Raw genomic sequence first — 13,916 nt, forward strand, 5'->3', positions numbered from 1 at the left:
TCATCTCCCTAACCATGGATGAGTGGACAGTCAGTGTTTCACTAAATAGCATACACATTCTAGTTTTACTTCAACATATTGTTGAATAAATTCTTTTCCTTCTTATTTGATAAATGCTTGTGTAATGCTCTCACCAAACAGATATTTTGCTTTTTTTGTGTTGGGCTCTTATGGAAATAGAAAGTAAATATTAACAGGCATCTCCTCCCCTCAGCATACACAAATGCATGTGTTGGGATGTGTATTTGATAGAAGACCTTAACAATCCTTCTAGTCTGGTGGTTTGAGGAAAGAAGCAGAAATAGAATTTAGGCCTAGAAGGAACCTTGGTTGAGATATGTTTATTTTATGAATGGGAAATGGATACCCATAGAAGGCAGGTGGTTTTGCAGTATAATGTGGACACTGAGGCCTTGATCTCTGAGTACGGGGTGATGCCTTGGGGGAAAGTAGCATTTCTTTACCCTTTCAGGGAACTCAAAAGAGTATTTCCTAAATTTTAATCCTCCTTTTGGGTTTTGGATGTTTAGGAAATTAGGTTACTTGTGGAGTTTGAAGCTAGAATCTTTTGTTTAGACATTTTAAAGTGTGCTGCCCATGAGGCTTTTCTGAGAAGCTATTATAGAAAAGCAAAACTTTGTCAAAACTGGACTTTTGTCCTGTTCTTTTCTTAAAAATAGGGAACTTTTCTTTGAGAAGCATTTTATTAGCCCTTGTAGAAAACACTCTCAAATCTGAGGCAGTTTTCTAGTTTTACCTTTTCAAGTGTTGACTTTGAATTAATTATGCCCAACTCCTATTGTAAGGATTATATTTTCTCTGTCACTCTGTTACCATTGCCTCCAGCACAGAGCAAACTGTTTAGGAAGTTAAGTTAGAGGGTAGTATATCTAAAATGGCTGTTTTTTTCCCACCCACAACCTCAGTGTGCATCCTGTCCTCTCTGTCTCTTGCTTCTTTTTTCTTCCATGTAATTTTCACTAAGGATCAAAGGGAACCTTAGAAAAATTGTTTAGGTATTTGGAACACAAAGTTTGCCTTATTTTTTTGCCAGGTGTGGTGATGCCCATTTGGAACCCTGGCAACTCTATTGGCTGAGGCAGGAGGATCATAAGTTCGAGGCCAGCCTCAGCAAATTAGTGAGGCCCTAAGCAACTTAGTGAGAGCCTGTCTCAAAATAAAAATTAAAAAGGGCAGGGGATGTGACTCAGTGGTAAAGCACCCCTGGGTTCAATCTCCAGTACCCATGGGTTGAACCCAGTACTTTGTACATGCTAGGGAAGTACTCTACCACTGAGCTACATCCCCAGCCTCTAGGCCTGAGGATATTAATTTTGGCTTTCATTTGTTAAACTCTCATATAGCAGATGATCTCCAGAGTCTTTAAGTACAGAGATGATGTAGCTCCTTCCTTTAAGGAGTGTTATGGTTTGGATGTGAGGTGTCCCCCAGAAGCTCACATGTGAGATAATACAAGAAGGTTCAGAGGAGAAATGATTGCGTTGTGAGAATCTTAGCCCAATCAGTGAATTAATTCCCCCATTGGGATTAATTGAGTGGTAACTGAAGTGGTAGGGTGCAGCTGGAGGAGGTGGGAATTGGGGCATGGCTTTGGGTATATATTTGTTTCTGGCAAGTGAAGACTCTCTTCCTCTCTGCTTTCTGATCATCATGTGAGCTACTTCCCTCTGCCACACTCTTGCACTGTGATGTTCTGCTTCACCTTGATCTCTGAGAAATGGAGCCAGCCTTTATGGACTGAGCCTTCAAGTAAACTTTTCCTCCTCTATAATTGTGCTGGTTGGGTCTTTTTAGTCACAGTGATGAAAAAAGCTGACTAAAATAAGGACCTAAAATCTAGTAGGTGAGATATATGCTATTTAGGAGCAATAAGTGAGGAATTTTAAAGTAATGAAGCAAAATACGTAGACTCTTAATGTTTCTCACTAACAGTTTATAGAAGGTTAAGAATACCATGAGTGAAGTAGTTTAATCAAAAAGTAATTAAGATTTTTTTTAACCCAAACTTTGTTGCTTTAAAATAACTGTTATATGCTAATGGAATACAATTTCAAGGTTGTACTATGCAACTAAACTGTATACGTGTTATTAGCATCTCACCAATTTTTCCACTAATATCTTTCTCTTTTTTAGGATTAAATCTAGAAATGCCATAGTGTATATATATGTGTGCTTTAAAAATTTTACTTTTACACAAATGGTAGCATATCAAACTATATATTTGTTCTATTTCCACTTTATGGTTGTTTATTATTAACTCTTTTAATGGTGGCCTTTGAGTTGTTTATCTTTTGATATTATTAACAATGCTACTAGTTGCTGTGATTTGGATATGGCTTGTGTGTGTCCCCCAAAGATTGATGTGCTGGAAGCTTGGTCCCCAGTGTGACATGTTGAGAACATTTAAGAACATTTGAGAGATGGGGGCCTAGTGCAAGGCAAGCAGGTCACAGGGGCATTGCCCTCAGAAGGAAATCATGCTGGTCTTGCAGAGTGGGTGAGTTCTCATAGGAGGGAGCCATTATAAAAAGAGCAAGCCTTGCCCCTGTATCTCTTTTGCTTCTTGTCTTACAATGTGATTGCTCTTTCTCTCTTACATGTGCTCTCATCACAATGGAGTCTGCCTTGTTAGGATGTGGCCAAAAGGCCCTTAACAGACTCTGTAGTAAAGATGCCACCTGACCTTGAACTTTCAGCCTACAAAACTGTGAGCTCTTGTCTTTGTATATTACCCAGCCTCAGGCATTTTGTTATAGAAAACAGACTAAGATAGTGGCTATAATTGAACTTGCAAGCATATGGTCTGTATGTGGGAATTTCTAGATCAAAGAATATATGTCTTTAAGTATTGCTAGACTCCCTTTTTAGGTATTGATCTTTTATTTTTTATTCTGTGATACACATTTATACTTTCATTGACAAATTATATCTTCTTCTTTTCCCTTGCCAGTAGTGTGTGATTTAACTTTTGATTTGATTTATTTGAGATAAATAAGTCTCGCCGTATTAGCCAGGCTGGCTTGAACTCCTGAGTTCAAGCTGTTTTCCTACCTTTCCAAGTAGCTGAGACTATGGGTATGCAGCTTGATTTAACTGTTTGATCTTTCCATTTTCAGTGGCAGAAAATGGAATCTCACTGTCATCTGCTGTACATATCTCTTGCCATAAATGAAGCTAAACACATTATTATGTGCTTAAGAATAGTTTCCCTTTTTGAGAATCAACACTTGTGTTCCTTTGCCCGTTTATCTATTGAGATGAGCTTATATGTAAAAAGAAAATTACCATAGAAAATTTGTCATAGGAGTTGATAATTTTTTCCCACTGGGTTTGAGTTTTGTTGTTTATGGTAACTTTTACAGGTATAAAATTTACAAATTTATTAATCTTTTGCTTTATGGACTTTGGATTTTATGTCCTACTTAGAAAGTTTGTAATCTCACCAAGATTGTGAAAAATGTCTCCTGCTTTATTTTAATACCTTTGTGGTTTCTGTTTTTATGTTTACATATTTTAATCAATTTGGGTTTAGTTTGCTGTGAGTCAGTGCCTGTTCTGTCCTCCGCTTGGCTGTGTGTTATGCCAGCACCACATTTTAAGAGTTTTTTTTCTTGATTAAGTGTTATATTTTATCTTATATCAACTTCTCTGAGATATGTTTGGATTTCTTAATGTATCCATTGATTGGATGACTTTCTCATGAACTACTTTCAAACCTTTTTAATTATTACAGATTCACAGCACTTTTACTATAAAGCCTAGATCCACCTCATTACTCTGCTTTTTTATATTTACCCTAATTATTCTTGCTCTTTTGCTTTTCCATATGAACTGTAGATTTAGCTTTTGAATTTCTGAAAGACTATTCCTTTCATTTTATTAGGGTTGTGGTAAATTTACATGTCAATTTAGATTTTTTTTAGAGCACTGATCTCCCAGGCAATTTTCTTAAATAGCTCAAGTATTTCTTATCTTCTCAGCTTTTAAAGGAAAGTTTATTATAAAAAGATTCATTATGAATAAAATAAAGGACAGTTACTGATATCACAGCAAACATTCATGTTTTCATGTATTTTCTTCCATTTCCTCTATACTTTTAGTTATGCTGAGTCATATTTTAGGGTCTTTTTATTTTATTATTATATGCGATAATAATTAGCAAGGTGCCATGCATGCAGCAGTTAAAGTTTAAAGTTCTTATTGGTATTGCTGTGATATCCTCATGAGAAAATTTAGGAATGTACCTGTTAGAATTCAGAATGTGCACATGCATGTGCTGTAACCCTGTAGTGGCTTTACTTGGCATCTCCCCTGTTATGGTTTGGATTTGAGATGTCCCCCAAAAGCTCACAGGTGAGACAATGCAAGAAGGTTCAGTGAAGAAATGGTTGGGATTCACCCTAGCACTTCAGTTACCACTCAGTTAATCCCTATTTGGGATTGAATCCAGGGACGCTTAACCACTGATCATGTCCCCAGCCCTTTTTATATTTCATTTAGAGACAGAGTCTCACTTAGTTGCATAGGGCTTCACTAAGTTGATGAGACTGGCTTTGAACTCACAATCCTCCTACCTCAGCCTCCCCAGCTGCTGGGATTACAGGTGCACACCACTACGCCCAGCTCTACCCTATCTTTGATACTAAGGATCGAACCCAGGGATGCTTTACCACCAAGCTACATCTCCAGCCCTTTTTACTTTTTGCTTTGAGACAAGGTCTCTCACTAAGTTGCTTAGGGCCTCGCTAAGTTGCCAGGCTGGCCTCAAATTTGTGGTCCTCCTGCCTCAGCCTACCAAGTTGCTGGGAATACAGGCATGTGCATACCACCATGCCCAGCTGTGACGCAGGAATTAAACACTGACTTCCCCACCTCCTGTCTCACCACATTCCTTGACAATGTACAGAAAAACAGAAGGCTTGAGTTTAATTTTGAGCATACTGAAGCCTGAGAAGCCAACTGCTAACACAGATTCAGGGGTCACACTAGCACCTTTTGGAAAGTCTTCCTGGTGAGGGCAGCTCAATACTCCTTGTGACCCCAGGGAAGTCCTGGAAAGGTTTTCCCTAACTAATATGGAGTTAGTTAATCAAATTGAAGACCTGCAGGCATGGAAGCCAGAGAAGGAAAAAAGCCCTGCTCGCCAAGGATTTCTGGATCAATTCCAGGAACTTTCCTTCTCCCTCTGCCAGTAGCACCCATCAATTCCCATAGTAACCAGCCCACGACTTTCCAGCTTGTCTAAGAAGGAGGTACAGAGCTGCAGCAGAAACACAGAAGAGCAAGACCCAAACCCCAGGCACTAATCTGATAGTTACTTAGAGGCTTAACATGCCAAATCTGCCTCCCTGCTTCCCTACTGCCCAGTTACCAGATGGCTCTCATTTTTCCCTTCAGCCTGATGCTGAGACAAAGAAGGGAATTATTTTCTAGAGGGCTGTGTACAAAGCAATTTCTGTTTTCTGATATAATTTTGGTTCGAGTCTTTTTGATACTAAAGTTATCATGTCCCCTTCACCACATTGTGCATAAATATTTACTGTGTGAAGGACTCCTCTGGAGTAGAAATTAAGATTGTAAAGATATGAGGTGGGGGAGACTCTGAGACATAAGAGGCCACACCACTCAGAGAATGAGGAGCAGATGAAAGGGAGATAAAAGTGAGTAGAGGCAATCTTATCTTGTGGAGGAAAGGATTCTTCATGTTGGCTGCTCTGGGGCAGCAGCACCTCATCACCAGCATACTCCTCCTGCACTGGTCAGGAACCATGGCTCAGTGGTGGCTTTCCACATGGTACGGGGGAGTATCAGAATTAGGGGAGATGTGGGTGATGAGTTAAGTTTGAGAGGAAAAAAAATAACTGATCCAACATGTTTATCTAAAGAATTACTATGTTGAAGAGATTTTCTTTTAACTAAAATGGTGGAGAATCAAATTAAGTGCCCAGCATGGGTTATGAACCAGTTCTGCAAAGTTTCACATCTTCTCTAACAGAATTTAATGACTAAAAGGTAAGGTGATAATGAGAGTAACAGAAGGTGCTACAAAAGGAGAACCCAAGGTCACTGCCCATAGAGTATGGGCCTCATTAATAAGATGCACGTGGAGGAAATGTTTATTTGGGGGCTCATGGCTTCAGAGGTCTCAGTCCATGGATAGAAGGCTCCATTCCTTGGGCTCAAGGTGAGGCTGAGCATCATGGCAGAAGACCATAGTGGAGGAAAGTGGCTCACAGGATGATCAGAAAGCAGAGGAAGGGATCTCCACTTGTCAGATACAAATATATATACCCCAAAGCCCCACCCCAACTCCCACCTCCTCCAGCAGCACCCTAGCACTTCAGTTACCCATCCAGTTAATCCTTAGTAGGGTTAATCAATCCCCGGTACCAAAGAAAAGAAAAGAAAAGAAAAGAAGATGGGGCAGAGCATTCAGTTTTTATCATAGGTTTACTAATTATAGGTAGACAATAAATGTTTTAATGAGATGATATATACACATGATATGGACTGCAGTGAGGTCAAAACATATTATGAACTTTCATTAATTTGATTAATCTGGTTAGTAATTTAAAACTATCCACCCTAATGTATGCTAGTTTATTTTTATAACTAATCTATGAGTAGGAAATGTATAACATGATTTTTCTCAGAAAAGTTTTGGATGGAGGAGAAAAGAATATTAAAGTATCATGGACAGGGACTGTGGTTGTGACTCAGCAGTAGAACACTTGCCTAGCACATGCAGGGTGCTAAGTTTGCCTCAGCACCATATAAAAATAAAATAAAGGTATTGTGTCCAATTATAACTCAAACAAAATATTAAAAAAATAAAGTATCATGGACATTATACAGTTTGATAGTGCAGAGAGACCCCACCTCCCCATTTTTAGTTCCAGTTCACTGTTTTCTGTTGTTTTATTACCATTAATAAAAACCTCATTCAGGTAAAACTTTTTTTTTCTTTTTTTTAAACTATGAGGTTGTTGAATCTATACCTAGATTTGAGAAAGCTGTTTAGAGCTATTCAAACCATGACTTTGGAGTCTTAGAGATGATGAATCACTTGGCAGAGGAACCATGAGATGTTGAATTACTTCATGGATGACTAATTTATTTTTAGAAACTTAGCACTCCCTTTTAATTCATTTAATTCCTATTCTAAGCAGATGGGAATGAAAGAAGAGTTGGAAAGAAAGGCTAATCACATACAGGTCTTGTCCCTTGGAGCCTTTGATCCTGGAGCAGAAGTAAGAAGATGAGAAACAAATACAAGGAAATGTAAGGCAAATTGTATTAGGGATAAATTGATGAAACAGGTTTGGGGGCAGGTAAATGTGACTGATATTTCTTTTTTCTCTTCCTGAACTTGGATTTTGTCTTTGGCTATATTTTGCATGCAGCTAAAGTTTTAAAGACATTTTTGAACAGAGATCGCTAAGGAAAGTCAAGATTCAGTATAAAGTAAAATCTTAGGCTTACCATTTAGGAAAGATCATTGAACTTAGTTGTTTTATGGGCTAGAATTCTGGTTTTTTTTTGTTTTTTTTTTTAAAGTTTTCAGAATCTTGTCAGCTTGGTGAGTTAATAGCTATGAGTTGATTGGAAACTTGGTGTTGTCATAAGTCTATTTGAATAATGATATTTCTGTAACTTTACATATACTGACTGCCATTAAGTCTGTCACAGATGGAGATTATTTATGAATCTTTTTTCAGATTCAGAGTCTTGCACAGGGAGTTATTTCCATAGGGCATATGGTTGGCCAGAACATTTAGATGGGATCCCATGTGGCCTTCCCTAGTCTGGCTTCCTTAGTCCCAGAAAAGAGCCAACTCTGATGACCTTCTTGGTGACCTCTGTCCTTGTGTTTCTGCCCAGAAGTTCCCAAAGGGTCCTGTGAACCTTTAGCTGTGTAGATTATTTATAAAAATGTAGCCATTAGACTTTTATTTGAAAAGGATCATTCCTTTATGCTTCTTAATCAAAATTTTCCATTTTATTTTATTTAATTTTTTGTGATACTGGGGATGGAACCCAAGGGCTTGTGCATGCTTAAAGCAAACTGCTCTGCTACTGAGCTCTGTCCCCATCTCCTTTTATTTTATTGAGACATGGTCTCGCCAAGTTGCTTCAGCTTTCCTTGAACTTGCAATCCTCCTGTCTCAGCCTCCTGAATAGATGGGATTATAGGTGTGTGCCACCATGCCTGGCTAAATTTCCCTATTTGTTAGGGGAAACTTTGTTCCAAGCTAGTTAGGACTGATTTGGAAGCACATTTTCTAGGTGAGCCTGCAGGTGCTGGTGCAGGCACCAACTGTACGGTCATTGCAGTCAGGCGCTGTTTGTCTTGTTTAGCATCATCTCTTCCTGGCAAGGTATAGTGTCAGGGACACGGTAAGTACCAAGTGAGTGCTTGTTGAATGAACACTGGATGGATTTTGGGTAATTGTTTCTGTGGAATAGCCATTATAGTTGATGGAAAAACTGATTAAATTTTAAATTAAGATCCTTTCTCCCAGTTCTATGGGTTTTAGTTAATGATAAAGATTTTAAAATGCCTTTTTTGATATGTTGCTTCAAAATATTAGTAGCATTCTTTAGTTCTTTTTAGATAAAATAACCAAATAGAACAGAAGTAACTATTGTAAATCTCATGGGATAGTTTAAAAAATTCGAAGCATGTAATATTAACATTCTCTTTTGCTTTAGAAGGGGGTCACTATCCTAAATTATATCTGCTTTCTAGCCAAAATTTCGTTAACTTGACTGAAAGCCCAGAGTATAGATGGAAGTATACAAAGTTTTGCCAAACCATGGAGCAGCAATGAAGACCCTGTCCCCCCGACAACTTGGAATTTTTCTAATTCTAGTAATTAATTATGAAAAATTGTTATTTTGTTTAAATAAACATTTAAACATTTAAATGAATAGGGAAATGTGAGGAAAAATGATTATTTGAAAAATTTGATCATCATTAGGATGACAGCCTATGTTTCTGTGGCTCCTCACACACTTTTGAAAATAATCTAGAGTAACATGGCATGTTGCACATGGAGGTAGCTGTCAGAATATCCTTTAGAACCTTCTCCATATCACTGTCATTAGAGCCAGTTTATAGTAGTAAGTGGGCATATAAATTCTGTGCATAGAGTGCTTGAGTTCAAAAAGTCCTCAGATTGGATTTTTGTACTCTGAGAAATTTCACAGTGTTATTCTGTCTCTGAAAATATTTAGCATCTTACAGTTTAGTTTATCATTTTACAGTATAATATCTATTATGAAGGAGGTAATTTATGCATTATTCACAAGACCTTAGTGGTATTTTGGATAGTTTGTAGTTTTATATATGTTTCTAAGGAAACAATTTTTAAAGACTAATCAACATGTAAGTTTTGAAAACTGGTAAAATTTAATCATTTTATGCTTGTTTGTAGTTTCTTGTAATCTGATGGGATTTTTAAAGTGAGTATAAAATGAAGTTGGCTTTCTCGTGGAAACTACCTATCAAGTCAGAGTGGAGCATGTTGCTGATATCTAATATACTTGAGACAATGTAGGCAGGTAAAAACCCTTGGAAAACCAACAAATATGCTTGTAGGAGCCCTTCCCTGGCGCTGCTGTTATGATGGAACAGTTTTTCTTGATGGTTATGAGCTCACTTGTTAGGCTAAGCAATAAGGCAAAATAATTTCTACTATGTAGAATTGAGACTCTTAGAGCCCAGAATTCAAAAATATTAGATGACAGATATTAAATAGATATAGATGTTTGTATCCATAGTTGCAGTAGCCCTTTTCTGAGGAAGAAATGAAGTCAGTAGGGACAGTTTCCAATCAGAGGTGCCACATTCTCCTGTTGCAGAAAAAAACTTGCTGGGGAATTCAAAACCCCTTCACAGGCCTATGGAGTACAGCCCTTGGCACTTGCAGAGGTAGGAGGCAAAAGAGCCTAGAATTACACATTATATCTCTTGGTCCCAGTGGAGATAAATAACATGTGAAATGCAGACAATCTTGGACATGTTTTTCTTTAGTTATCAGTTCCTGTCCAAAAAAACCTATTGTAGTCATTAAAACAAAGCTGAATGAGACTTTTTTGAGGTTAGATGTCAGTGGTGTTAGGATTCCATTTTTTATGTTCAGATACTCTCCCTGCAGGAGTCTAGTTTCTGCATATACTTAACAAGTACATTAGAGACAGCCAGGTATTTCATGCTCCTGAAAGTAATACCCATTGCCACTGCTTAGGTGCCCAAAGCCTTTACAAATGGTGTGAGCTTTTGCCCTTCCTTACTCTCTGTGGACACAAAGAGTTACTTCACTAACTTCAATGGGACCAGGATAAAATTTTCATCAAGTTAGCATTCATTCTGAAAAACCAACAGTATGCCATTCATTTCTTTTCTTTGGAGTTATAAGAGAACGTTTTGAAGTCAGAGCAACTTCAGAAGAAAAAAGAAAGTTCCTGGATCTCCTCATTTGTGGTTCTTAGAATAGGGAATGAATATCCATCAGATTGTTCAGTGTCAGAGACCATTTCCCATTCGTAGTTTCCACGTTGATATTTCTTTTGCTTGACCTGGGAGACTGATTTAGATGTGATTTAGTTCACGTTCGTTCTTAAAATGATGATGAGAAGAAAAACTATCTTCTTTTCTTTTGGTTTTGGAAGAATGGTATTGGCATTGGGCATCTTTGAGCCAGACCTGGGAGGAGATCCCTGCTCACTCCTTGTTTATACCGAGGGAACTTAGTTGGACTCTTTAAACTTTTACCTCCACATATAGAGGTAAAAGTTTAAAGAGTTGGTGTTTTTGTATCAAGTGATGGAATCATGAATGATAACTCACAGTTTTAGTCTGGTACCGAGAGCTACTGGCACTTTTTCTGTGCCTGCAAGTTCAGTTTTAAACTGTGGAAGGATACCTCCATCTCAGGATGTGGATTTAGAGGGATGATCAAAAGTTAGCAGATGGCAAGTTTACATATAAAATATTTGTGATATGAACTTTAAAAATGGGTATATATTTTATTTGGAGAGAGAAAATGTGTTCATTTGAACTATCTGCAGTTAAGGAAAACAACATACAATCTAATTGCTTCATTGATACTTTTTACTTATCCCAAAATTCGAAATAAAATCCATTTAGTAAACTAAAAATCTGAGTGGAAACTTTAGATTTCTGTTATCTGATCAGGGGAGAGAAGGGCAACTTCTTTATTTCAAAATGTGACCTTCTCTATACTCCTTATTATCTAGAGGATTCTCAGTTGTCTGAGACCTTGGTGAGAGTCTAGGATTAGAATTAAGAGAAAATGCTTATTGGTGTCTACTCTGAATGATTTTAGTGTGGCAGAGTCTACAGGTACTCAGATGTGAATGGGGAATGACTGGACCATCCGTTTCAGATTGGTTGTACTAGTGATTAATTATGTAACTGTGTTTGTATTGTGTGGAGATGGGCATGTGGTGTTAACATTATTTAGCATAATTATTTCTCAGTCATAAAATACGTTGGTGTAAAATTCTCCATTTTTTAAAAAAAATTATAACTGTTGGAAAATAATTTTTACCTGAAATGCTGTCATAAAGACATCTTCTCTCCCAGTTAATCTAGCATTGTACCAACAAAATAAGCAATGTAAATATTAGTAACTTAATGGAATTATCAATTAAAACCAAATTCTTTTCTGGGCTCTTTTGTTTATTTTAAAAGGCTTTCTTTTTGTGGACTAGCAAAGTAATAGAAGATAATTTGGAAAAAAGGGGATTAAAAGATATTACTCGTTTATATTCTAATATTAATATTTTCTTATATTTTTATTCATTTTGTATTGTCTAATAGCAAAATTGGAATCATTGTATGTTTTGCTTTTTATATTTAACATACTGATGAATATTTTTCATTTCATTTAAATTGTTTTTTAAAAATACCATTTCTAATTGCTCTGTTATTATATCTTGTCATAGTTAATCTATTTGTTTATTGCCAATAGAGTTTCAGTAGATTTTTTTTGTATGTATATTTTTATGTGAATGCTTGATTGTTTTCTTAGGCTAATTATCTAAAACAGGAGTTATTGGGTCAGAACATTTGTTTGAATGACTTTTACTTCCTCAAATCCTTTTTTTGACTCATTAAGGGATAAAAGTACTGCCTTTTCCTTCTGTCCCCCTGACAAACCATATTTGAAAGTACATTGACCAGGAGTTAAGTAGACCCTATAGATAAAGAGGGATGGCTTTTATTCAGAAAATCTCGCAGGACAGGAGTTTATGGCCTGTGATCTTACACATTAACAGAAGATTAAATAGTTTCAGAAGAATTTGTGTCTCTGTGTTTGACTTTGTAAAAGCCTGAGTTGGAAACTACCTTCTCTTAATGTTTATATTAGTATTGTAGTGAAAGGAAGTTTCCTAGGACACAATAAAGAATAAAGCTTGGACAGGGGTTGTCGCTCAGTGGTAGAGCACTTACCTAGCATGTGTGAGGTATTGAGTTTGTTTCTCCGCACTGCATATAAATAAATAAAATAGGTCTATTTTAGTCAGCTTTATTGCTGCTGTGACTAAAGGACCCGACCAGCACAATTATAGAGGACAAAGCATTTACTTGAGGGCTCATAGTTTCAGAGGTCTTAGTCCATAGACGGCCAGCTCCATTCCTCAGGGCTCGAGATGAGGCTAAAACATAATGACAAGAGAGAGTGGTGGAGGGAAGTAGCTCACATCACAGGGATCAGGCAACTGAGAGAGAGAGAGACTCCACTCTCCAGATACAAATTTATATACCAAAGCCATGCCCCAATTCTCACCACCCCCAGCCATACCCTACCACTTCAGTTAATCCCATCAGGTATTAATCCACTGCTTGGGTTAAGACTCTTATAACCCAATCATTTCTCCTCTGAACCTTCCTGCATTGTGTTCCCTGTGAGGTTTTGGAGGACCCCTCATATCCAAACCATAACAAGATCCATAGACAACTAAAAATAAAAAAATAAAAAAGAATAAAGTTGAACAGCCACTTTATTTAAATATTCATAGCTTAAATAAAAGTCAATTCAGATCTGCCGTATTTGCTGTAGTGCCCAAACTAACTGGTGGTACCAGATGTACTTGGACCTCTCTGCTGTCTTTGGATTGTCTTTAAAAAATGGTAGCAAATGCATTGCTCAAAATTCTGATGAATTCTGCCAGTGCAAGAGTCCAGGTATAATATTTGGTGTCTCTATATAGTGGATAGTTTAGCATGCTTTCATTTTTTCATCGAGCTACAATGGGATTTTTAAAAAGCTTATAGCCTTGATATTTTATAAGAATGCCATCCAGAATATTCAGTTAATGTCCATAATTATTTGACACATTAATGAAACTTTCATTGTTTTCTAAGGTTTGTGGTGTCCATCTGGTCAGTGACACTGTTTGACATTAGTATAGTGTTTTATGGCTAAAAATATATTCTTGTGGCCTCCAGAACAGCTTTGTGAGGAAGGTGGGTGGAGCAGGTGGGCATCATTTCCATTTTATGGAGGAGAATACTGAGGGGACTTGTCTAATGCCCTTTGTCTATTCCGTGGTAGCTGCCATTCTTCTTCCTTTACTTCATACTTTTTCTTGATATCTTCATCATTTTCCTCTTCTTCCAGTGGTTATGACATCAATCCCATCAGTGGTAATAATAATGAACTGACTTTTATTGATTAGTTGCTATACACCATGTAGTTATCTAAGTGTTTACATGTATTGACTTCTACCACAGACCTCTGGAGTGCATGTTGTCCTCTTCTTAGGGATGAAGAAACCAAGGTCCAGAGAGGATAAGTAAGTTGCTTAAGATTTGTTAATACTTAGGACACAGGGTAATTGAGACTCTTAAGTGAAATGATGTG

At 37.2% G+C, this 13,916-nt stretch overlaps 1 protein-coding gene across 17 annotated transcripts in view; it reads left to right on the plus strand.

Annotated features, from left to right (window-relative positions):
* The window catches only part of Sipa1l1 (signal induced proliferation associated 1 like 1), a 355,619-nt gene that overhangs the window by 97,427 nt on the left and 244,276 nt on the right, over window positions 1-13,916 (plus strand). The window lies entirely within an intron of this gene.

This window comes from Ictidomys tridecemlineatus, chromosome 5 (genome assembly GCF_052094955.1).
Source record: "Ictidomys tridecemlineatus isolate mIctTri1 chromosome 5, mIctTri1.hap1, whole genome shotgun sequence".
Taxonomy (NCBI): Eukaryota; Metazoa; Chordata; class Mammalia; order Rodentia; family Sciuridae; genus Ictidomys; species Ictidomys tridecemlineatus.